Source organism: Peromyscus eremicus, chromosome 12 (genome assembly GCF_949786415.1).
Source record: "Peromyscus eremicus chromosome 12, PerEre_H2_v1, whole genome shotgun sequence".
NCBI lineage: Eukaryota > Metazoa > Chordata > Mammalia > Rodentia > Cricetidae > Peromyscus > Peromyscus eremicus.
The window spans coordinates 30587061-30610152 of NC_081428.1; the positions used below are offsets into that span (position 1 = coordinate 30587061).

Here is a 23092-nt window from a genome sequence, read left to right on the forward strand (position 1 = left end):
TTGATCACTCACTTTTCCTGGAAACTTTCTTCCTGTTTACAATGTCCTAACATCTAATCTAGCTCTAATGTGCTCCATAGGTTTTATACATTAGCTTATTTTTGTCAATTACATATTTCCCTTACGTATTTTTTTTTATTTTCTTCTACCTGTTGGTACCTCACCTGTATTTTCCCCTGGGGTAGTGTGATCCATTGGACCACATACAGCAATATACACCTTGAATTCCAGTGGTCCTGTTTCCTACAACTAAGTACTGACACAATGTGTGTTTTCATGTGTGTGTGTGTATGTGTGTGCAAATAAATTCCCTCTTACAGGTACAGCTTGTATAAATATGCAAATATACCATATTTGGTAGATTGTGAATATACCCTCCCTGAGGTTGGCACATCTGTGCTAATGTTTGGTTCAATGAGAGTTATTTTTCAAGCATCTGGTTAAATGAACATATATTTATTTTGATTATGAGATAGGATGACGAGAAGATTAAATATGTAATAATTTCAACTTTTTAACATCTTGTAGCAAAACCAAAATATATAAGCATAATATTGAGTATATTTTACAACTATAATCTTCTCTTTTTATTCTGACTACTTTAAAGCACATGAAATGTGGAAAGGCACAGTCATATATAGGACATACTATGACTCCTGTAATGTTATACTTAATAAATATTTATAAAACAATGATGAAAATATAATGACGATGGTATTGACAGTAGTACTGAATGTACCTGTGATTAAATGTGCCAACTAATTTCTTCTGGGAAATCTTAGGTGCTCGGTAAATTTCATTCAATAAAATATAACATGGAACTTCACACACTTATTACTCATAAGTTTGAGATAGCAAGCTGAAGATTGCTAACAGAGATTCTTATTTTTAGACATAGCTTTGCCAGGAAGGAATATGCATAGGAAAAACAAAAGTAGTATCTGAAACCATAGAGGCCAAATCTCAGAAGAGGAGTTTTTCTACCAGATCCCACTGAGGGTGTTGGCAAATATGCAAGCACAAAGATGCAACCACACACACACACACACACACACACACACACACACACACACGTACAGTGCCATACAATCACAATTATGTTTTTCCATCTGCTATACTTAATAAGAAGACTACTCCCCCACTCCATCCCTGATGCAGCTTGACCATCCCATTCCCTTATGTTCTCATCCCCCATCCCCTACCCTCTATTGTCCCTCCTTACCCACAGTTAACTCAGGAGGTCTCATCTATTTCACCTTCCAAGGACAATCCATTCATCCCTTTTAGGGTCCTCCTTGTTAGCTAGCTTCTCTGGAGCTATGGGTTGTAGCCTGGTTATCCTTTGTTTTATATCTAGTTAGTATCCACTTATGAGTGAATACATACCATGTTTGTCTTTCTGAGGCTAGGTTACCTCACTCAGGATATTTTTTGTCCTAACCATTTGCCTGCAAATTTCATGATATTACTGATTTTACTGAGTAAATACTGAGTAATACTCCATTGTTTATATGTACCACATTTTCTTTATCCATTCTTTGGTTGGGAGCACCTAAGTTGTTTCCACGTTCTGGCTATTACAAATAGTTCTGCTATGAACATAATTGAGCAAGTGTTCTTATGGTATGATTGAGCATTCCTTGGGTATACGCCCAAGAGTGGTATGGGTCGAGGTGGAACAGGGATAGAGTGGGAGAGCAATGAAAGAGATATCTTGATAGATGGAGACATCATGGGGGATATGGAAAAACTGGATGCTAGAGATGTTCCCAGGAATCCCCCACAGACCCCAGCTTAGACTACTAGCAACAGTAGCAGGGGGTGCCTGAGCTGGCCTACCCTAGAAATCAGATTGGTGAATACCCTAACTGTCATCATGGAGCCTTCATCCAATAACTGATGGAAGCAGATGCAGAGATCCACAACCAAGCACCAGGCTGAGCTCCAGGAGTCTATTCGAAGAAAGGGAAGAGGAATTCTATGAGCAAGGGGTATCAAGGTCATGATCTACAGAGACTAGTGGGAATTCATGAACTTTAGACAAATAACTGTGTAGCCTGCATGGGACTGAATTAGGCCCCTCTGCATAAGTGAGACAGTTGTGTAGCTTGGTCTGTTTAAAAGGCCCCTGGCAGTGGTATCAGGATCTATCTCTGGTGCGTGAGCTGGCTTTTTGGAGCTCATTACCTATGATGGGACATCTTGTACAGCCTTGATGCCGTGAGGAGGAGCTTGTTCTTGCTGTGTGATAATGCTCTTGTACACTGGTTTAATAAAATACTGATTGGCCAGTAGCCAGACAGGAAGTGGGGTGAGTAGACTAAAGGAGAATGCTGGGAAGAGGAAGGGCAGAGTGAGGAGTCACCAGCCAGATATAGAAGGAGCAAGATGACAAGCAGAACTGAGAAAAGATACCAAGCCACGTGGCTAAACATAAATAAGAATTACGGGTTAATTTAGGTGTAAGAGCTAGTCAATAATAAGCCTGAGCTAATGGCAGAAGAGTTATAATTAATATAAGCTTCTGAGTGATTATTTTATAAGCAGCCCGAGGGACTGTGGGGCCAGGTGGGACCAGAAAAAAACTTTTGACTACATGTACTAGCCTCAACTGAATGTACCAGGTTTGCTGACTCCCCATGGGAGGCATTATCTTTTCAGAAGAGAGAATGGAAGTTTCATTGTGGGGGGAAGGCTTGGGAGGAGCTTGAGGATGGATGAGAGGGGGATATGTGGTTGTTAGTTAAAACGAATAAAAAATTTCTTAATAAAGGAAAAAAAAGAAGACTACGTATGAAGAAAGAACAGTGTAGAGTGAGGTATCTTGATAAACTATAGCATAAGGTATAACTTTGTGTCCAAGTTCCCTGCCCACTAAAGAAACAACCAGCCAAGATGGTTCTAAGGAGATTGGCAGAGACCACAGTTGACACTCCAGAAGCCCATAAAGGTGCTGGTGAGGTGAAAGCACAGCTTGGAATAAAGACAAATGAGACTTAATGATGAATCTGAAGCTCTTGTGGATTATACTCTAGTAAACATGACTGTGAATTACTGCTTATGTAAAAAACAGTTTCAACACTATAAGTATTCTCTCTACTAATTCTGCTATTGATTACCTCTCCCTGCTCTTGAACTACTGGAAAACATTGGCCTGTTACTGTCTGCATGGTAAAGGTACAAGGAAGCGATAGTTGGAAAATATCCAATGTCTTCCCAGACAAAAACGTCAACTTGGTATTTTCTCTTACTGAACTGACTAAAGGTAGTTTGGCCAGCTGAGAAGGTTTTAACTATAAATTTCAAAGTATGTCTGATCCACTGCCTATTGATTAATATGCTTATTCATTCTATTAGTCAGGTTTCTCTAGATGAACAGAATTAAGAGACTGAATATCTAATATAAAAGGGGATTGATTAGAACAGCATACATGACACATGTCAAGAAGTCCTATAATGGTTCTCTGCACCATTCTAGGCTGAGAATCCAGAAGCTCCTTGGTCCATGAACCCCGAGGCCTCAGCAGCCCCAGTCTAAAACAGAAGGCCTGGAGGGCCCCTGAGGAGCCCATGATTTTCAGTTCACTTTGGAATCCAAAGAAGCTGGGTTCCCGTGTCATCAGAGTGGCAGTGGCAGCAGTAATAAGATAGATGCACTCACAGGCAAAAGTCAAGGCAGGGAAGCAAGCAGCGCAGCTTCTCCTTAGGACCTTATCATATGAACCGCTGTTCACTCTTAGGCACGTTCTCAAAGGTAATTCTGCTTGGAAAGTCCTCAAAGACACACCCAGAGGCCTATATTTCAGTCAGTTCTAGACACCATCAAGTTGATAACCAAGACTAATCATTACAATAATAATCGTTTACTGAGAAAAGCTCCTTTTCAAATACAAAATTGGAGAAAATTTATCAGAAGACTGTGCATTGAGAAACATACTAGAAAGCCAGCCATAAACAAAGGAGTGTGCCCATGCTTTTAGTGAGAGTAAATTCTGTCATGGTTGCCTTTGAGACAGAATAATTATTTTTGCATTTCAGTATTTTAAGATGCAAGCTATGTTGTTACAATTTTCACAAGTCAAAATTCAAGTCACATATATCATCCCTACCCTGAGATTGCACAGCTTAGAAGTAGTGATGTAAATTGGGAAAGTTCTCTCTGACAGAAGACCCTCCACTCTCTGCTGCACAGCAGAACAAGATTTTATATCACATACAGGAATCTCTGATGATGTTAAACATGTGATTAAATTGCAACAATTTTTTTCACTTATCCAGTTTTTTTGGATGTCACCAAATTGCTGGTTAAAAATGAAACCTATAAAATTCTAAGTCATTGTGGGTGCAAATATAAATTAGTGTACCCATTTTTGAAGACAGGTAGATTCTTGCAAAGTGTAGTATAATATTACCATATAATTTAGCTATGTTATTTATACATACATATCCAAATGATTTCAAAATGTATGTTTATGTTTACAATTATACATATATATGTCTACAGAAACTTCACTCATTGTATTTGAGTTTGGAAACAACAAAGATGATCTCTAATAGATATCAAAGTAAACAACCTACTCTACTATGAACAATGTAATAGCATTTACCCATAAAATAATGCAATTAATAAACCATGGAAAAAGTAAATTATTTTAAATTCATTTTGTTAAGTGAAGTTTTTATTAAACAAAAATACCAATCATATGACAGCAATTATAGATTGCATGAAACTCAGACAAGAAAACACCATGCAGATAGTAACAGGCCAATGTTTTCCAGTAGTTCAAGAGCAGGGAGAGGTAATCAATAGCAGAATTAGTAGAGAGAATATTTAGTGTTGAAACTGTTTTACATAATATTTTAACGTTGGATACATATCACCCAGTGCACAAAAAAGAGTGAATCTTTAAGTCCACAGTTGAAATAGAAAAGTAAGTGTTTGAAACTCTCAGGATAGAATTCATACTGTAATAAAATTGTGTAACTGCAGTTAGGAATAATGCTGGTTTAGTAAAGTGGCTGTCATAGTTTCTCTAAGATCCATGACCTCTTTACCTAAGGGTGGTACTTATCCTTAAATGCACAGATATATGAAGCTTACACCCCTTATCAAAGAAACTTATCTTTGCAACTGAATGAGTCCATGACAAAAACTGCAACTGGTTATTATGTTAATATAATAACTGAAAAAAAAAGCAAACAACTGATTGTGTGTTACCCAGCTCCAATAAATGCTACAACAAAACTCTTGTACCAAAGGCTTTGGGAACATCTTAGAAAAGGGGGTGGAAAGATTTTTCGAACCAAAGAACCAGAAGATCTGCTGTTGTCATGTGTCTCCTAGAAATGATAGGGAAGTTTCACATGATAACTCAGCAGTAAGGTTACGTGAACAAATTATGATACCAGCAGACCTGCTAATATGGAAGGGTCTTAATTTACATGATATATCTTACAAATATCTTACATGATCCCATCCATAGATCAAATGGTCAGCCTGAAATTATAAATGTAAAAAAACACTGCATAGACTCGGAAGCTTGTATTTATATATTTATGTATTTATAAATATGCAACAATAGCAATTCAAGAAAAAAAAGAGCCTGCAACTAAGAGGGAGCAAGGTGATCATGTAATGAGAGGAGTTAGAAGGAGGAAAGAAAAGAGTGAAAGGTGTTATTAAATTTTAATTTAAAAATTAATTAAAAATAAATAAGGATTTAACTGAAATACAAACACATGCATGCACGCATGCTCACGCGCGCGCACACACACACACACACACACATATACACACACATGCACACACACATATGAATCCTAAAGGTATGAAAGATAAAGATAATAACATCAGTATGCCTGGGAATTCAAGGAATCTACATGCTCAAAGACAAAAGTAACTATGCATGAGCAATATATTCTAGTGGAAAAACTATTTTTCCATGGTTGCAAGAATTCGTTAACAATTTTGGAGTTGGAGTAATTGTCCATGCATATTCAAATTTGACAAATAATTAAATGTGGGAGCCAGGTTTATTACTGTTATATAATTCTATAAAAATGCTATTGCTACATACATAATCTAGAAATTTTACTTTCAGGTATATACTCCCTAGTTTTAAATTGGAACCTCAAGAAATATTTGTATGCTCATGAACATAGCAGAATTATTTATATTAGTCAAAAAGGGAGCAAGTGTCCATCAATAGAGAGATTGAACAAGAAATTGAGGTATATGTATACAATAGAATATAAATGCAACCTTAAAATAAGAGAAATTTGTAACATGAATGAACCCTGAAGACACACCAAATGGGATAAGTCAATCACCGAAGAAGAAATACTCCACAGTTTTACTTATGAGGGCAGTGGAGTAGTCAAGTTCATAGAGCCTGAAAATAGAAGGCTAAATAACACATTCTGGAGGAGTCAGATGGCTGTCTCACAACTCTAGAGTTCACAGGGGAAAAGTTAAGTTCTTGACCAGGGTGACAGTGACAAATATGCAGTGTTGTTAATGTGATTATGGCCGCTGAACTTTACACGTAAAAATGAGTAAAACTGGAAATTTTATACATGCACATACATATGCACATACATATACCCAGAGAAATAGTGTATATTGCACATATACAATGCAATAACCTATTTAAAATAACTTAGACTAGATTTTTCTATAATAGCAAGGAAGACTGAATTTTTATAAGCTTTTCAATACAAGTTTGCTCAATGAATAAACAGTGTCTTTGTGAAGTGTGAATATTGAGTTTTGTTAATGTTATTAATTTTATTATTATATACAAATGTATAGCATAAAGGTAAGTAGTTTACTTAAATATAGATTGTATACTAGAGCTACACATATGCATACACATAAATTGTGGTATGGTGGATGCATACACATACATACAAATTAATTGTGATATGATAGATGTATACACATACAATTACATTCATGTTAATGGTGGCATGGTAGATGCATTTAAATACATATACATACTTATTAATTATGATATGAAATAATGAAAGGATATATGGCCTAGATATATTTATTTTTCAAAAGAATAGTGTATCTCAACACCTAAAAAAGCAAACTGGACCTTACACATCAGTAAAAATATTACAGTCTGAGCAATTTCACACTTTCTAAGAAACTGTAATTTTGTGAATAAAGAAACAAAAGAGCATATGAAGTTAAGTTTGTGCTAGCAGATAAACAGCCTTATGTTTCATTAGCAATACAAGAGAAAGACATTTCATTAAACAAACCTATTGCCCTCTTCGCCACTACTACCTGCCCCTTAACCCACGTTATTGCCTGCATCCATCTGCGTCACACAGAATCCTGTGCACTTCTCTGAGCCACACTCTTAGACTTTTAACACTGGCCATTTCCTTCACATGGCACAAATTTGTTGCCCCCTAAGTAATTTAGACAGAGAACATTTTGACTTAAAGCTCTATTAAGTTTTACCCTGTGTTTTATTCAATAAGCAAGGACAGAAAGAATCCAGTAACACTAACCAGAGAGTGTTCATATTTTGTAAAGCCATTGTTTATTGCATTTGGGAACTTTTCATTGAAAACATGTGGAATTTCTTTTCACTTTTATTGCTGTTATAGAAATATTTTGTGGTATGAGTTAATTTTAAATGGCTCTAGGTAAGTGTGCTTTCTACTGCCCCTAAACTATTGAAAAAGTTTCCAAGCTCCAGGAGTAATAGCCATTATTTTAACACACAAAATACATGGGAGGCAGCCCATTCTTTCATGGGATGCTTATTGAACAACGGAGATTCTATCTGATGTGATCACACAGTGAGAGGTAAACACATCCTAAAATAATTCTGTGTCAGGAGAAAAGTTTGGAAATAACAATAAAAGCACAAACAAGCAATTCCCTTAATGAGTAACCCTTCAACAAGTCATTCTGACATCAGATTGACTGAGGATTTCTTTCGCAGAGTAGTTAGAAGAGATGAATAGTATCATAGAAAATGGGCCAGATGGCATATTTGAAGCCCAGTGGAATAAACCAGATGGAATGCTGCTATTTTTTCTATTTATATATGAATAGAAAATAGGTAGGAGGATGGTCCTGAAGTCTTTTGATTATAATGATTTTCCAAAGGCTTCCTGCTGTTTCTGTGCTTGGTGTATAGGGTTGATATAGATATATTTAGACTAAAATACTAAAAGTGACTTAGAAAACAGCTAAAGACAGGGAGCTATGTGAAAGGCAGGTGACTCTCACTTTAATAGATTCCCAATTCAGAAAAAAAAAAAACTGAAACAGCACACACCAATTTAAAAAAATTATAAGGAAAAAAGAAACCAAGATGCTAAAATAAGTGCTAAATAGATTTTTCAATCATGATACAAATGGGGTTCTCTCTGCAAGCTTCAATGAGTGTGGGTTTTTTTTTTTATTTGAGACATCATAAAAATATAAATCAAATTTACAAGAGGGCTTTTACAGAACAGAACAAAGTGAAATTGGGATGGAAGGATTTTATTCAAAAGTGATTTCATCACTAGATGACAATACATTCATGGGACTTTGTATTTACATTCATACCAGAGGGGCAGTGAAAAGTAAGGTAGTAATTTTTCAACTGGGAAAAAAATCTGAGGCATATAGAACCATTTTGTTCTTTCTTTAACTCAGAAATAAATAAATTAACCTAACCAATGTCCAACTAGTCTGCCTGTGTCTTGGGTTTTCTATTGCTGTGAATAAACACCATGACCAAGGCAATTTTTATGAAGGAAAATATTTAACTGAGGTGGCGGCTTACAGTTTCAGAGGTTTAGTCTATTATCATCATGGTGGGGAGCATGGTGTCTGGGAGTACAGCAGCATGCAGGCAGACATGGTACTAGAGAGGTAGCTGAGATCTCTACATCCTGTAGGCAACAGGCAGTGATCTGAGACACTGAGTGTGTCTTGAGCATATATGAGACCTCAAAGCTCACCCACAAAATGTGAGCCTTCCTCCAACACCATGCCTACTCCAACAAAGCTGTACCTCCTAATAGTGCTACTCCCTTTGGGGGCCATTTTCTTTCAAACCACTAGAACCACTATAGCTAATTTCCATAGCCCATTGGCTAGAACAACAGTGATTTCTTGGTGTTCAGAGGCTAAGTGAAAGTTACCAGGGTACCAGTCAGCTTCATCTAGTTCTTTATCTGGTCCTCTTCCCGGAGTTGTGATAACATAATCCGACTTGTACATACAGGAAAAGGGACTCCATTGTATTGTCTTCTTTTCATAATGGTTCCACCCTCATGACCTCATCAAATCTAGTACCTCCTCAAGGGCCTCAGCTGCTTTTATGACAGCACTGATGATTAGGGCCTCAATGCATTTGGAACACAGCCATGAGCAGGAACACCCATACATATAACTAAAGCAGAAGTCCCCCCAACTCTCACTATAAGTCATGAACTGGTAGCCTCTGTTACTTTTTATTCCTTTCTAGTTATTTTTTAAATGCTGATTATGAGCCATTAAATTGATTTTATGTCTTGTAAATAGTTTACACACATAAAAGCACTGCCAGAGAGTTTGATAAATCCAAATAATTGTGCAGAAAATGCTCATTGTAATCCTCAATAACTCCCCTCCTCTTTTCAACATATCTGATTACTGAAAAGCTAGTAACTGCCAACATAAACCATTCTCCCTCAGTGAAGTTCATAATAGTTGGATGTCAAAATACAATTATAGTTTATTTTTCTGCTTCTTGTTCACCTAAGACAAACTTTTCTTTAAATAATAGCATATGCTGTGAAGCAGGCAAATTATTGCTTGTATCCATCTGGATTTACAGAATAATTTAAAGCAAGAAGTGAAGTTCTCTTGAATTAAAACAGCAGCATGTGACATCCTGCAGAACCCAGGAAAAGAAAGAAGAGGATTTTAGACAGTGGTCTTCCTGTCTCTTCCCATCCATGGTTTTGATAAAGTCCTTTATTAAGAGAACATCAAAAATAGCAGCTCCATGGCAAGAACTGCATTGGATAATTGTACTTCTGCCAAACCTTGAGCTCAGGTGTCCCAGATGGTTGTGCCCTAGTAAACTTCCAACATCTTTGTAATGTTAAGCTAATACCCATTAAACTGTTAGTGACAATAGTTGACTGCTAGAAACTCTTATAAATTTCGCACATGACATAATGCATTTTCTTGGGTTGTCACAGGTTTGTTCTGATATCATGGTACTTTTGAATACATTATTTAGAAAGTATATCAAAATGTTCCTGGGAGAGAGAGAGAGAGAGAAAGAGAGAGAGAGAGAGAGAGAGAGAGAGAGAGAGAGAGAGAGAGAGAGAGAGAGAGAATGTCTGTTTGTTTGTGTGTGTCTGTGTGCATGCGAGTATGACGGAATCTCTCGAGCACATTTTGACTGAGCACCATTACAGGTAAGCAGAATCAAGAATAACTAATAGCATAGGCCCTGAAAAATTAAAGAGTCTAAAGCAATGTAATTGTCCATTAAAAAGACTAATTGTGGTCGTTTTATGACCTCTGCTTACTATTTATACCCAATTACCTTGTACTGAGAAATGGATGGTGCATATCATTAAGGATGTGATAAATGTCTTTTGCTATAAATTTTATTTGATCACCACTCTAAACTTTATTCATGTTTACATAGTTTCATACTTCATTACTCATTTAAAATCTGCTCAGAATTTTATACTACTTGTAAAATATTCTATACATTGGAATTAAGGATCTACTTGATACCAAACGCAAATCTAGGGGCCCCAAATTCTAGACAGGACTCATCCAAAATTTAGGTGTGTGATCTATGGGGAATTCATTTAACACTCTCAGTTCTCAGATTTTCTAAATTAACACTGAATTGGGTAGGATACACCATTCTAAATGAAGAAACAAAGAATTAGTGAGCAAGTGGAATGAAATTTTCCTTTGCCAGCATATTTCAAAGTATGAGGTGGGATTAGTAAGATAAAAGAATGTGGGTTTAAAGACAAATCAAATATACACTAAATAATCAACTGAAAATGTTTCTTTGATTTGTCACTATGTTTAGAATTTGTGAGCTGTTTAGTAGGTTATGTTCATGTTTGTGTGGATTTGTTTAGTATCCATTTCTTTCCTTAGAAATGTTCATAGGCTTTTGTTGTAGGGAACTAATAGGTCATTCAGAATATCAAGTTTGCTCTGAATTTTCAAACAGTATATTATTTTGCTTTACCTCAACTCTATAGCTTTTTTCACTGAATAAATTACATATCTAAAGTATAAACTATAGTAAAGTAATTAAAATAAATCTTATTAACATTTAAAACATTAAGTAGGTAAGAAAATATATGAACACTTTAAAAGTCAAGAATAAATAGAATGTAAAGCTTCTTGAGAAAAAAAAGATCACATCACTTGATAGGCATTGGAAGGCAGATTACTAAGTTCGAGGACACCTGGGTCTACAAAATGAGTTCTAGGGCAGCCAGGCTACAAAGAGAAACCCTGTCTCAAAAACATATATATATATATATATTATATATATATATATAATCAAAGAAGAGTATTTCATCCTTCAAGTGTTTTAGATGTAAATATAGGAAACTAGTCGACATCTTGTATTATCTTTTCTAATGAGAAGAAAATGTTATATAGCAGCACCATTCTTTTTAAATGTCATTGGTATAAACTATTTGATTTACTTAGGGTCAACACTGAACTATAATCTCTGCTTTCATGCCTCAGAGCTCAGAAAATTCTTGGCAATGATGTCAAGCAAGGTTAATTGTGTGCCTATTTGGTGATATTCTTAAAATATTTTTCTATTCAAAGATCAGCATCACTTTACCTTTCAAAACATTTTTCCTGGAAATCCATCACGTTTTTTCATTAGGTTAGATTTGCTACATATTAAAATTATATTAACAATTTGTATTCAGTGATTTGTAAGCATTTCAGACAACACTTCTCATTCTGCTATCTTCATTGTTTAATTGCCTTCTTTTTATCTTCTTCTACTACTGATGTTCCTTTGATCATTCTTTTAATCATGGTGCTTTATGTTAGTTTTAATTTCAGAAAATTAGAAAATCTTTTAGTTCTATTTCTATTGTTTCCATGACAACACCATCATTTTCTCCTCCATCTTTTTAAATGGGACTGAAAACTCCAGGCATTATTTTGTATACCATGTATACTTTGTGCTCTATAATCACTAATTCTGCATTTGTGCATTCAATTTCTAGAAAGACTCTGCTCAGATGTAAACCATTTTTTTGGAGTCATTTTCTAAATAATGGCATTGCCAGCATTTTCATAGTACTCATGCGACATTAGATATGATCATAATCTTGAGATGTTTTAAGTTTAGGTGGATATATGTGAAGATAGTACAAATTTGAGCAAGAATCAAACAGGCACACACATATATTGTGCTTAAGAGTAAAGACAGATACTTCTTAGTCAGTCTCTTATAGATAATGAAAGACATAAAATATTAAAACCACCCTGCCTGGACTGAATCTACCAGGTTAAACTCAATCCCCAGGGGAGCCTTTGCCCTGAAGGAGATGGGAATGGGGGGTGGGCTGGGTGGAAGGAGGGTGGGGGTGAGAATAAAGGAATCCATGGCTGATATGAAAAATTAAATTAAATTATAAAATAAAATAAAAATTAAAAAATATATTAAAACCACAAATAATACAAAGTTTATTGGAAAGTATAGGGCCAATTACTCAAGTTAATCTGATCAGTAGAGTCTGAAATTTAGTCTGAGGTCCAATAGACCACATCTAATATTGCATTTTTCATATGAGGAAAATATCAAGAATATTGAGTGTCTAGAAAGAAGGTCTACAAGTACCTCATGGCACACATATCTGATCATGCCTGTGAGCCTGGACTGAGAGCACCTAAGAATATAATAAGAGAAAGATATCAAGACAGAACTTTTTATCTATCTATCTATCTATCACTAAATATCGTGAGTGATAGTCTATTGTAGGAAACCAAGGCAGGAACTCTAAAAGGCCAGGAACCTGGAGGCAGGACCATGGAGGATTGCTCCTTATGGCTGGCACAGCCTTCTTTCTTATAGGACATATGTAGGACCACCAAGCCAGGGATGGCACAACCCACAATGGGATAGGGCCTCAATCGTCATTCACTAATTATGAAAATGCCCTAAAGGCTTGCCTACAGCCACATCTTATGGATGCATTCTCTTAACTGAAGTGCTCTGTTCTCTGATGACTCTATCTTTGGTCAAGTTAATATAAAAAGAGCCAACCCATACAGAGACTATCTCTGTCTATGCATTGGTTTTTTCCAAGGAGTAACATGGCAACCATTCTAATCAATACTATACCAATTCACAGGCCATCCAATGGTGTACAGTGCATAACATCTTTGTTGGCAGTTGATGTTGAAGAAGAAAAAATATGTACAGAAATACAAAGGAAGGTAACACGAATCTTAAAAGGTCTTACTAATAAAAATCTTGAGAGCCAGGTATTGGGGTTAATTCTGAAAGATCAGAGAAGCAGAACAAGCCACAGCTAACCTCACCTCCACAACTCCTCATTGGATCCTGTTTCCACGAATCTTCAGACTGAAAGTTTTTGAGTCCTCATCCAAATGGATCTCAGCTGAACTGCTGCTAAAAGCCTAAAAGCTTAAAAGAAAATTATCTCACCAAAGATAATAGAGTTACACTTTCATGTATACTGCAGTACTATTCATAGTATCCAAGAAATAAAAATAACACATGTAGTTGGAGTTTTTGTCTCCAGGTTCCGCCAAGCCCTGGCAGTCCCATAGCCCACTTATAAAATAAACATACAGACACTTGTATTATTTAAACTGCTCGGCCATTAGCTCAGGCCTACCATTGTCTAGCTCTTACTCTTATACTCAGCCCATTTTTATTAATCTATAAGTTGCCACGTGGCTTGTGGCTTACCGGTATCTTAACATCTGCTTCTCATCATGGCGGCTGGCAGCATCTCTCTGCCTGAGCCTTCCACTTCCCAGAATTCTCTTCTCTGCTTGTTCCACCTATACTTCCTGCCTGACTACTGGCCAATCAGCATTTTATTTATGCAGAGTGATATCCATAGCACTTCCCCTTTTCTTTTTTTTTTTAAGGAAGGTATTAACTTTTACATAGTAAAATTACATATAACAAAACAATTATCAAGCAAGAATTACAATTACAATATTAAAGAAGATACACTATCTACCTTATATTTGTGAGTCTAAGGTTTTATATCTAACTTATCTTTTATCATAACTGAGGAAATTATAACTCTAGTCTTTAACTACATCAAAGACATTAGAAGGATATAATATCATCTGAGAAATGGGAGAAGGATGCAAGCAACTTTCGGGAGTCTTGCAAAAGTAGACAGAGACTGCTGGCAGCCTGGACAGTCATCCAAAGTTTTTTTGTAATGTTGGGGCATCTGTCTTCAGCCCACATGCCTAGAGTCTCTCAGTCACTTTTCTCTGTGTCCTGTAGAATGTCTGGCAGTTTCGTCTGTGAAGCAGGAACCTGAAGGACCAAGCAAAGTTCAGTGGTCACCTTCCTATGGTCCTGCATGTCCAGTCGATCAAGCAGTCCAGGCAAGAACAGTTTCTTGCCCAAATGGCTATTTTTGCCAAGAAGAAGATAAACTCCATATAGAGTTTCTTTGATGCCCATCCTCCTCTTTGTAGTAAATCCGGTGCTGCCAGGAACAGACATGTCTCACTGTCCAGAAAGTCTAAATTTTTTTAAACATTTTAAATGCCATATTCTGTAAGTCTTTGAAGTGTTTGAAGATTACCTATCTAATTGAATTATATCTATGAATACCTAGAAAACTTAACATGACTATACGTTTGACTATCATAGAAGACTGTTAATCTATATTTCTTAATTATCCATTACAATCTAAATGAGATACATAAATATAATACCTCAGACGAGAATAGAAATATATATACAGTATAACAAAATTAAGTTTAAACTTGTATCAATAAATTAAAATCCATAGCAATGTAAAACATTTTTAAACAAGTTGCTCTTTAAAAATAAGTTTAATAATCTACCCTTTCATCTTATCATATCTATATCAAACATAAGCATCCATCAAGTGATGAGTGGAGAAAAAAATATGTACACACAAAATAGAGTGTGACCTAGTCAAAAAATGATGATACCTGTCACTGGTCATGGAGGGGACTGGAGATTATTTCATTAAATGGGGGAAAAGTACAGAAATTTAAGCTCTGCATGTTTTTAGTTTTATGTAGAATTTAAAAACATTCAACACACTTAAGTTTAGATTGGAATGGTTAGCAGAGGCTGGGGCAATGGGTGGGGCACAGTAGGAGAGGTAAAATTGATCAATGGGTATGATGTTAAAGTCAGATAAAAGCAAGAAGCTCTGTTGTGCTATTGCACAAGAGTATAATTATGTTTGTGATAATATATGCCCATTTTTCAGTTGTTAGAAGAAATGATTTTGACCATTTTCATTATCAAAAAATGATAGATGCTTTAGTACTTAAGTATGTTCAAACTCACCTAAATAAGCAATGATGTGCTGTTTTACCTTCACCATAGTGGCTGCACTTTAAACTACTAGCAGCCCAGCTGCTCAGGCCGTAGCATGGGAGGAATTTTGTTCCCCCAGACAATTGCTCTGTTGCTGCCACTAAAGGTAGCTTTCACTACATCTCTCTAGTTACAATAAAATTTGAGATTCAAAGGCTATGGTGAAAACCTATGACTTCAGAGAGTCAGGGTAGCAAACTGCTAACTTTCTCTCTTTGCTTGCATCCCCAGAAGCCTCTCCTTCCACCCCACCACAAGCTGCTTCCTGCTACTTCCTGCCAAATTGTTGCTAACCCCACCTCTCTGAGTCCAGGTTAATTTTATTTAATTAACACAAGTGCAACACATTTTACATAGTTAAGCAAATGCAGCATGAACAAATGTAACACATCTTTGTGTAGTTAAACAAATATTTCACAACATCTTCACTTTTTTGTCCAAATAAAAAAAAGGTTTAATTTCAACATAGTAAAACTATATACAATAAGAATAGTTATCATGTAAGAATTACATTCACAACATCCAATCCCTTTTCATTTGAAATTTGGAGAATCACTCCATTGTCTCTCCTATCTTGATGAGTCTAAAGCTCTGTACCTAATTTACCTTCTATAATAACTAAGGAAAATTGTGACTATAACTATCTAGTCTTTAACTCCATCAAATACTGCAGAAAGATATAATATTAGCTGAGCACACAGAAAATACAGAGCAAGCAATTTCCAAACCTATAGAAATGACAGATATCTGGTTCCCTGGACAGTCACCCAAGGTTCCTCTACAATGTTGGGGCATCCATCTTTGGTTTACAAGCCTAGAATATCTGGCAGACTTTTCCATGAATCAGGACTTTTGAAGGATTTATCCCACCTGAATAGTCTTGACAAAGTCTGGCAGTTGCTTTCCTTTTTGTTCTGCAGAAGTATCTGGCAGACTTTCCTATGAAGCAGGAATTTTGAAAGACTGTCTTGACTTGTTTTGGCAAAGTTTGGCATTTTCTTTTCTTTGTATCCTGTATGTCCAATTTGGAGGGTATACTGTCATCACTTAAGGGAAGAACAGATTCTTGCTCAAATGACTAACTTTGCCATACTGAAAGCAAACTCCATGCAGAGATTCTTTGATCCCCATCGTCCTTTTATGAAATAAATTGGTGCTGCCAGGGACAGATGTGTCTCACTGTCATGAAAGGCCCTATGTTAACAAAATATTTTAAATGTCATATTCTGTTTGTGTTTGAATTGTTTGAAGACCATCTATCTAAAAATATATCTCTGTATGATCTTGAAAACATAACTAACATAACTACAAGTTTGATTGTTATAGATGACTACTAACCTGCATTTTTTTCTTTCTTTCTTTTTTTTTTGAGACAGATATTTTCTCTGTAGTTTTGAGTCTGTCCTGGAACTCACTCTGTAGAACAGGATTGCCTTGAACTCACAGAGATCCACCTGCCTCTGCCTCCCAAGTGCTGGGATTGCACCACCACTACCTGGACTAATATTTATTTATTTTATGCATATAAGTGACCTGTCTTCATCCAGACCAGAGAAGGGAATCAGATCCCATTACAGATGATTGTGAGCCACCATGAGGTTACTGGGAATTGAACTTGGGAATTCTGGAAGAGCAGCCAGTGCTCTTAACTGCTGAGCCATTTCTCTAGTTCTAACCTGCATTTCTTAATTATCCTAAATGGTTTATAATAATAGCTTTCAAGGACAAGAACTTTTCCTTACATTTTTAAATGAACTGCATAGGTACAATACCTTAAACAAAAGTAGAAACCTATATAGAGTATGCTGTAACAAAAATAACCTTAAATTTTCATCAGTATACAAAAATCCATACCAATGTAAAACTTTTGAGATTAATAGTTATTTTTTTGTTTAAAGTCAATTCAATAATCTATAATTTTATCTGATCATTCCTCTATCCCTTGCAAAGGATGACAAATACCCATAAGCCACCAAATGGGCAAAACCATGCCATCTCTTGGGAATGTGGGTATTGTATTGTATTCGCTAGAGTGCCTCCTGTTGTCTGAGGGTAAATTGAGATAAAGGTCAGTTACTAAGAAAAGTAGCTATAATATTTGTTGTCCAATCTCAGAACTGTTCCCATGCAGAAGGATCAGTACATCACCTTTCTTATAGCTTTTCTTGGCTTATTTCTTTACATCTGTAGCCAAGATTTTCAGGAAGTCTCTCCAGTCAACTCTGGTCTCTATTAGCCTTGAAGGAATCCACAGCCTTTTGTTTCCTATGGAAACAAAAGCATAACCTCTCTTGAAATGGAGTGCATTTTCTGAATTTCATTTTAAAGTTAAGAAATCCCTAATATATCTAGGCAGGTTTAGTTCAGCACTCCCTTTTGCAATCCAGTGTCTCAGAGTAGCTTTCATTAGCTCATCAGCATCCAAAAAATTCAAAGTCAACATAACATCATACAGGATCCAGACTCCCTGTGCATTTCCTATCTTTACATGGCTTTTTCCCCTTTATATTACTTTACTCTCTTTTTAAAGACTTTATTTTCTTATTTTTTTAACTCTTATTTTTTCCTATGACAGTCTAAACCTATTTTCTTTTTTTTTTTCCTCAAGTGCCCACACACATTTTTAAACACACTGTAACCTCTTTAGAGGTTTTTTTCCAGTCTGGAACTGTTTTACTGTGGACATGTAGTATTTTCTGACTGATGAAACAAACCTTGAACTTGCTCTGTACTGGCAGCTGGCTCCACCCTGCTTGCATCTGTGAATGCCAAACTTTATGCTATACAGCAGTGCCTATTAAAGGAGCTGTAACTGTTTTTTGTGTTATTGTTGTTGTTGTTTGTCTTTTCTTTTTTTCCTTTTTTTTGTAGCAAAACATCAGAGCTCAGACAGTTAGTTAGGAACTGACTAACTTTCTTTCTTTGCTAGTGTCTCCAGAAGCCTCTTTCCTTCCATACTGCCTCAACTAATAAACCCATTGAAGGTCCTCCATGCTACTTCCTGTCAGATGGTTGCTAAGCCTGCCTTTCTGAGCCTAGGTTAATTTTACTTAATTAATACAAAAGTGACACATATTTACTTAGTTAAATAAATGCAACATAAACAAAAGTAACACATCTTTGCCTAGTTAAACAAGTATTCCACAACAATGATGTCTATATGGATTGAAATATGACATGATAACCAATAAATATATCCAATTATATGTTTTCATGTATCAGTAATAAATGAAAGTTAATTTTAAAACACATTAAAATCAACTTTTTTCAACAAAAATGTATTAGATTGAAATAATGCCATCTTACAATTTACATCCTACATCCTACTGTGTTTTCATGGCTTATCCTTACTTTACTATGCAATGTTAATAATAAATGCATCTTATTAGTTTTTTTTCTTTTGTTGAATTAAAAGAAAAATATTCAGACTATTTTCACAGCTTATCTCTTTTTGTGCCATTTAATTAGGTCTTTATATGTATTTGCCCCCATATAATATTTTTTAAATTATATTTTGAAATCTTATACTTAAAATTACTCTAAGTAAGATGCCTATATTTAGGGAGGTATAAATAAGACAAAGAATGTTAGAAAGGTCATACGGAAGTTTACTACTTAAAACTGTACACACACAAGCACACATACGCACACACACACACACACATACATACATTATATATATATATATATAATCAGAAGTTTAATTGGACTTATCCTACAGGGATGGGGAGATGGAAAATGCTCCTCCCAGAAGTCATAGGGAAACAAACAAAAAGCTTGTTTTAGATGCTGGTCAGGGGAATACCAGAGAACACAAAAAACAATACAGGCTATTGCCATTGCTCTTAGGAACCCACTGAAGCTTGATGGTAAACCATTGCTGAAGAAATTATGCATATTCGTCATGAAGAATTCAAGCTGGTATTGAGTTGGAAGTATCCTCTCTGATGGCTAACGTTCATAGTGCTTCAAGGCTGCTGCAGGAACAAAGCCATTACCACTCACCTCAATATAAACCCCCAAACTACATTAATGACTGGATTATCGGTAAAATAGTGGTATAAATATTATAGACGCAATCAATAACTTTCTACTTGGAATTACTAAGAATACAACATAGAAGTACACTTATAACTAGAACTGTAAACCTGGTCGGAAAGTCAAGGCCAGGAAGGCCATAGGTCTAATGACTATTATTTTACTAAAGAGCCAATATCAAGCTGTCTTCTAAATACTTATCTTGGTGTGCTTCATCAGTGCAGTAAGTAGTATGTCAGTCTCATGCATATGTATTCTTATAACCACAGACTATTGCAATATTTATCTCTCATGATTCTTTATGTAGCTAATACAGAGACTCACAGCTGGTCAACCTATTGAGAAGATGAGTAAGGAGCCCTAAGCCCTAATGGCACATCTAGATCACATCCCTTCTCTAGTAAGGCTCAGGAAACAACTCAAAAGAAAAAGAATGATTGTAAGAAGGAGAAGTCAGGGATGATTTCTAAATAATAACATCTCCTGTACATGACAGTCACTGCAGTGAAATCACAAAAGCAATGATTGTGGGTGCAAGACTGCTACAAGATCCACACAGTCAACACTCCAGTGTGAAGAAAGAAGAGGCTCAGAAGAGCTCACGCCTAGCCGAGGAGCTATTGGCAGTTGATGGCCAGTTCTGGGGGAAGAGATGGTGTGCAGTGATATGTTTCCCATGCTTCAGCAATTGACTCCCAGCACCTGTGAATACAGGGTCAGCACTGATTGAATGAAGTGAGGGAAGTAGGTTTTGTTTTATTTCACTGTTTTTTAGAAAGGGATGGGAAGCTGGAAGAAGCATGTGGGGACATGTGGAAAGACTTGATTGGGAAAATAGAGAGTTATGGATATGTTCTAAAGACATAGTATTCACTTTGGCAATCATCAAATAATACAATTTTAATAAGAAATACATAGTTAATAGAATTTTTAGCAATGCTCTTTTCTAAAAAAATGATTTATAGAAACTTTAACACTTGAATATTTTTTTATTCTAATAACTCTTTTTGTTGTTGTTGTTGTTGTTTAGAGACAGGGTTTCTCTGTGAAGTTTTGGTGCCTGTCCTAGATCTTGCTCTGTAGACCAAGCTGGCCTCAAACTCACAGAGATGTACCTGGCTCTGCCTCCCGAGTGCTGAAATTAAAGGCATGCGCCATCACCGCCTGGCTTTGATCCTAATAACTCTTTAACACATTGCTCAATATTTAGTTACTCAGATAGTTTCAGTTTCTTGAGAAGCCTGAGGTGTGTTTCTGAAGATGAATATATCAGAATGCTGCAAAGTTCCAAGATTCTGAAAACTGTCACATTCTCTTTGATAGAGCCCTGGTGTAATTCCATTAACCTATACATTCCTCGGCAATGCTTCTCACTAAGCTAAGTTGTAAATGTGAAGCCTGGTGAGAGGAGTACTTGTTCAATAATTTGTTCATTCTGTTGAATCATGTGCATCATAGTCACTGAAAATATTTAAAATACCCCTTAATAATAAAAAATGACTCATTTGAGAACACAACAGATTTTCAAATATATATCATGCAGTTGATATCATAATGTTGAAAATTCTACTAAATCACTGTGTTTTCCAGATTCAGTAAATGTGTTTTATATACTCGACCATCTAGAAATTCTATTTCAACAAGTGTTCCATGTCCACTAAGTACTGCTTGTGATATTAGACTTTTTAAGCAGATAAAAATAAATTACCAAAGCATGTATCTTCTTCAGGAAGTATTTAATTTTCTAACAAGGCAGAGCATAAGTAACTATATTAAAAATATAGCATGCCAATCCATTTAAATCTAATTAAATATAAATATCTTCATGGAATAAAGAGGTTGGAGAATTGAAAGACATAAAAATGGTTAGAATTGATTTGCATGAGGTTGTATTAAGCAGCCTTTATGGAATGGTATTGTTACTGGGAGTAGAAGTTGTTATTATCTATCAGAAATCACCATGAGTTAAAATATTTCTTATAAAAATTATTGTTATAGATCCCTGTTTCCTGAAAAGTTCACAGAAACAATTTTATGCTGGGAATTATCTTGCCACAGCCTGAACGATATCAAAAATACATGAGGAGCTTTATGCTGAGTGACACGGCACATCAGAACCTATTAGTGGCTTTCAGAGTGATTTAGGATTAGGAAGGATATTGTAAAACAAGAAGTTATGCAAGCAGTCATTAGTCAAACATAGCTTTAGTATGATGGAAATCAGACAGCAGGATGCACTGGACATTTTAACTACATTTATAAATGGAAACCAAAATATTGATAGCGGAAAAAACAGAATAAATCACTGCAGAAGAGTATTTCATAACACTGTAAGTAGTTTCCTCTGAAGACATGTTGCAGGAAATTGTATTTGCCACATATTTCAATTTGTTTTATCTAATAATAGGGATCACTCTCATATACATGTTTGACTTCTTTCTTGAGACTGCCAGTTCAGTCTGAGAAGCTCAACAACTAATTTAAGAGCACCATACTCATAAAATGAGATCTTTGTACTTGTTGGAGACATAAAATACTTCAGCCAAACACTAGGATTATTAAGATTAATAAAATGGGAAGTAGAGTACTTCTAAGAATCTTGGACTTCAGTTGTCAAGATATCCTCAAGTGGTGTGATATGTAAATATTTACCAGAGAATTAAGGTTTTAATTGTACAAAAATGAAAAACATTGAGGAGAAACTCAAATAAGAAATGATTAAATGACAGAGCATTATATGACTAATATTTTCTTAAGTTGCCATTGAAATAAGACCTACTGTCACCACTTCCTGCCTGTGCTTATCATGTAAATGTCTAAGGGATGGTTTTCTGCTTTCAAGTTCTTCACAAACTAGTTGTATTACAGATGATATATGCTCAGTTTCTCTACCTTTACAATGCCATAATATCCTAAGCACAAAGCCCAACACATGTCTTGATTTTGGTCAGACAGCTTTCTCTTGAAAACACACATGGCTTTTTAAGTACTTCTCCCATCGATCAACACAGTGCCAAGAAAACAACTCCACCTAATGCTATAATGCTTTTAAATTCAAAACTGAGTTCCTGCTTAGAATATATTGGAATTGATATGCTATAGAGAAGATGGCCCCTGAAAGAGGATAACAGGTAAATTTGTGAAGTATTCCATAGTTTTATCAGTATCTGTCTACAAATTCAGTCCTATAAAAGGTACTAAAAGGAAAACTTCAACTTGAAGAGGTTAACCACACCCAAGAAAACACAAAGAATAAATAATATTAAATCAGCAAATCAAAGGGAGAAACACACACACACACACACACACACACACACACACACACACACACACAAACACAGACCCTACTATAACATAACAGCAAGAATCAACAAACACTGCTCATTGATAACTCTCAATGTCACTGGTCTCATTTCCCCAATAAAAAAAGACAGAAATTAGCAGAATTGATTTGAAAA

The 23092-nt window shown here is 35.7% G+C and overlaps 1 pseudogene; it reads left to right on the forward strand.

The window, feature by feature from the left end:
* Positions 1-22694: 22694 nt before the first annotated feature.
* On the forward strand, positions 22695-22793 carry LOC131923018 (U6 spliceosomal RNA; annotated as a pseudogene).
* Positions 22794-23092: the final 299 nt, after the last annotated feature.